General features: G+C 39.8%; 1 protein-coding gene across 2 annotated transcripts in view; it reads right to left on the bottom strand.

Annotated features, from left to right (window-relative positions):
* The window catches only part of LOC138042191 (SH3 and multiple ankyrin repeat domains protein 2-like), a 37,452-nt gene extending 36,443 nt beyond the window's left edge, over window positions 1-1,009 (bottom strand). Inside the window, exons 1-2 of one of the 2 annotated variants that reach the window (XM_068887994.1) lie at window positions 856-1,009; window positions 583-743 (exon numbers count right to left, since the gene is read on the bottom strand). The gene's annotated coding sequence lies outside the window, so the exon portion shown is untranslated. Of the gene's footprint in view, window positions 1-582 lie in introns of both variants that reach the window. The other variant, XM_068887998.1, reaches the window with a different exon arrangement.
* Between the last annotated feature and the right edge of the window lie 3,336 nt (window positions 1,010-4,345).

Raw genomic sequence — 4,345 nt, 5'->3', positions numbered from 1 at the left:
TTGCAAATTGCAGCCAATATGGGGAAAAGAAGAAATATACCACGTTAAAAAAGGCGAACGAAACCGCATAGAAAAACGGATAAACTGAATGAATTCGAACTGCAAGTCGTCTTGTACGACAACCTGACCTTCACATATCACTTGCGTAGATACAAGCTTGATCTAAGGCGTCAATGGGAATGTTTAGAAGAGGAAAGCATATACAAGTGATTCTCTGGAAAAACTGATAAAGAGTTCCGATTACTGACTTCCCTCGGTGCGAACCAAACATCTGAGAGCTAAAAGCCTAGTTTTGGCCGGCCGGAAACTAGTAGCTTGGCGTGGAGGAAACTTAACGACTTTATAACGACAACCTAGTCCGCTAGACTTGAACACACCAGAACTTTTTATCCTTAAACAATTAGTCACCTTACTTTCAGCGCAATGTACATTATGCACGATGAAGCTCGACTTTTTTCTACTTGGTTACAACCGTATGGTGCTGTTTTAAGTGCACTGACAACAAAATCACTGCAAAATGCCGAACAAAAGCATTAATTTTTGATCTAAACTAACCCCTATAAACGCATTTCATAGGCCTACCTTTCTTTTCTCAGTGTCAACAACTCACATAGCAAATTCAACGAACAGCTTTCCTGCATTTTAGCGAGCCGAATAAAGTGCTAGAAGACCTGTTTCTCGACGCCATGATAGATTTCCCCGAGTGTTCATCACAACGACCATATCAGTTACAGCTCACGTGACTGAAATTAAGAAAATTGATTGGGCATTATTTCGTGACCCTCTATTTACAAAATGCAATGTTTGCCGCGAACTTTTCAATCGCAAGGTCAAAATAATGGGAAGATTTCTCACACGGCAGCTAAAATTTCTACGTTCAATGCTGGTGCATTAACGTCACATTTCCTTTACTTCTTCTCTCAAATTCTTCGCATTCTCACACGTTGATTTCCGGTGAATTAAATGTCGCTCAACCTCACTCAACCGATAAATGAGACTCGATCCAAACAAAAGATGAAAAGACTAGAAATTACGGTTTTGTGTTCTGAAAAAACAAAAGTTAAATTGACTTGATCTATTCAGATCACTTAAGAAACCGACATCGAGAAGATTTCTCGAAACTCCTACAATCGGTTGAACTTGAAAACGTAAAATTTTGCAGAAATAATTAAAGGAATTAACTGTATTTATTTACCATCTTCTCAGAATCTTTGAGGCCACGTAATATAACGTTGTCATTCATGAATTTTCAAGAGCTATTGTCATACATTGTAAATAAATTTCTTACTCAAAGACCGTTTGTTAATTTATTCAAGTTTCAATGCAGGTGATCTTATGAAACCCTGTCAACTATTTACAACCTTTCAATCACAGTCCGAACATTTTGCCTTATTCAAAAATAACTTCGATTAGCCCTTGTTAGATACAATGCTGGCTTATAATCTTGTCATCTTTGTTCTCGATTATCTCATTTATGACGCCGGCCCAAGTGTTTCAGATAAAGAATGTAATATGTTTTACATAACATGGTGGAATAACGCACCCTTGATTATGAAAAAATTGAAGTTTTCGGTTAAAGCATGCCCCATTAGAGATTGCTTAGCGAAAGTTTCGATTCGATGGTATAAGTGGCAATAAAGATAAAATAGAAGCTTTCGAGATGCGTTCAGCATACCGGATATGCGAAACAAAAAGCAATATCCGGTACGACTTGTGCTGCAATGTCACTTTTAAAGACTGAACTTGGTTATTTTTTGCTCTCCACTGATTGTAAACTGGAATATGGTACTACCGTGGCAATGGCCCTTGTTCCAAGATCCGAAGTTTCCTTGAAACTAACGATGTTTCCAGGGCCTGAAACCTTGGAATTATCTTGAAACCGTGCTGAAAGGCCAGCTTTTCAAAACAAGCGGATCAAAGTTTCACAAATTGCTATTCGGTGCGAAGAATTTGTGAACATTGGGAAATGGCCTTCCAATTTTCTACCTTTCAAGAGGTTCTACTTGTCATGGTCGTACCGCAAACAACAAACGAGAGGAATATTCCATGAGATCTCTTTTCTGGGTTTTATTAACAGGCGGAACCCCTCTGGCACCTGGGTTAGAGGTACTCGTTTCCAGAATTTCCTCTAACTTCTGGGGTATTTTTCGAGAAATCGAATTCCCTCTTTATCTTCAAAAGGAAGACATTTTAAGACATTAAAGTTTGCAATCTTTTTTTTTTTTTCTAGTTTCGAGAAAATGATTATAAAAGACCATCCTTTCAGGATAAACGGATCGTACGCTTTCACCTTCAAAAAGTTGTACTGGCTCGGATCATCATCTTGTCCAGCACCGGGGGAAACTCGCAGGTATTCAAACGCCGGATTTCAACGGTCACAACATTTTTTTACATACACTTTATTTCAAGCTGCAAGAATCTTAACTTGTTCCCAGAATACAGTTTCGCACCCTAATCAGTGGTTTCCGACAGGCGCCGGATCCTGTGATGCCTCTCTTTCAGCGGCCTCTCTCGCTAAAAAAGTGTCACCACCAAATTATTTTTTGCTTCACTTTTCCGGCACAAACATTCCGCTCATGATGAAACTATAGAAATGTGTTTTCCTCATCCACCAACGATGCCTCGTTCTTTCTTGAAAGTTTTGCTTGAGTTGGCCACAAAGAAGAGCCATTTCATATTTGATGGCGAATATTATGATCAAATTGATGGTATGGCAATGGGATCTCCTTTAGGCCCGGCTTAACGCAGGATCGCCCTTCTATCTGTTCGATAGTAAAAACACAACTATTCAGTTTCAACACCATCTCAAGAGTCACGATCATGACCGCAAATTCACCGTTGTGAATTGAAGAAAACCATGAAATTCCTTTCCTTGCTATTCTCGATCTTATCAAACCATAGTTACAATCATACTTTTGCAGATGCTGTTGCAACAAATAGGTTGATATTTCTTGAAAGTTATTTTTAAGTTTCCATAATGAATGTCAATGAGAATTAAAGAAAAGTTAGAAAAAGGTTCGCTAAAGGCTGGTTTTCACTATCGACGCAAGCACTGAAGCACAACTGAGAAGCATACGCAAACTCAGCACGGTAGCTTGTAGTTTATTAGAGCCTTTTGTTCGAACAATAGACACTAATTAACAACAAGTAAATGCGCCTGCGTATGCTGCTTGTGCTTATGCTTGCGTCGCTAGTGAAAAACCAGGCCTAATTAATCACATTCCGTCGGAAAGGAAACGAATGAAGGCGACTCCCAAATCAAATTATGAAGCAGCAAAAAACGTTTCGTCAAGTCAAGTCTGACAACAGTTTTACTGAATGTTTACTAATTAAACCGGTTGCATAAAAAACAAGGAGAGCTTCCAGTCTGAATGTTTTTTTCTCCTCCTAGCCCGGGCGTCGGTGTCGCGAACTGGTGGCGCGAGAAGACTGGACCCGAGGTTTACAAAATGTTCTCATTTCCACCAGCGGCGACGTAAATAAAATACAACTGCTCGCAGTCTTCTCGATGTAAGGACCATTTAAAGCTTATTCCCTTTTTGCGGGTAACTCTTAAGTCTCCAAAGCCGCTCCTAACTTTCAGCAATACACATAATAAAGGCATAATGGCCGTTTTTATGCTAGAGACGTTAAAGTCGTCTCGATACGACTTTAACGTCTACTGTAAAAACGGTAAATAAGACAGACGCATTTAACGTCTGACCGCTTTAACGTCTTCTGTTAAGTGCGTCGTTTAGGCGCATTTATCAGACGGCTTTAACGTCTCAGACGTTAAATGCGTCTAGTATAAAGACGGGACGCCCTTACTGGGACGCATTTAGCCCTTACTCATCCACAGACAACTGGCACGAGTTAGCGTTTAATCCTGAAATCGAGGCTTCATCCACGCTTCGTCCTTTCCTAGGTCTCTTCATAGCTACGGCGCACAAGCCAAGTGCCTGAGCCACCGTAGTTCTTCGTCCATATCCTGCAAAAGCCGCTTTCTCGATTGATTTTTCTTCTTTAAAAACATTTGTATTTCCATATCTTGCCTTTCTTGGCGACCTCAAGTAATGGACTTAGGAAGTTGTGATTCCGCCATGTTTTTTTCGTATACTCGCACGCTTCAAGTTTACTTGGCGCCGAGTTTCCTCGTCTCCAGTGTCTTCCGAGGATAGAACCCAGTCTTTTTCGGACAACGTTTTTTTTTCTGTTAGGTCGTCTACCAGACGACTTTAACGTCTCTAGCAAAAAAACGGCCATTCACTGTGATAATCAGTTTATTGTGATAACAATGAAGAAGTAAAAACAAAAAAAATAAAATTAAGCTGTTGTTGTTATTTTCTCAACAGACGTAAAGCTTGAT

This window comes from Montipora capricornis, chromosome 3, assembly GCF_036669925.1.
Source record: "Montipora capricornis isolate CH-2021 chromosome 3, ASM3666992v2, whole genome shotgun sequence".
Lineage (NCBI taxonomy): Eukaryota > Metazoa > Cnidaria > Anthozoa > Scleractinia > Acroporidae > Montipora > Montipora capricornis.
This window is presented reverse-complemented; position numbering and strand designations above follow the sequence as displayed.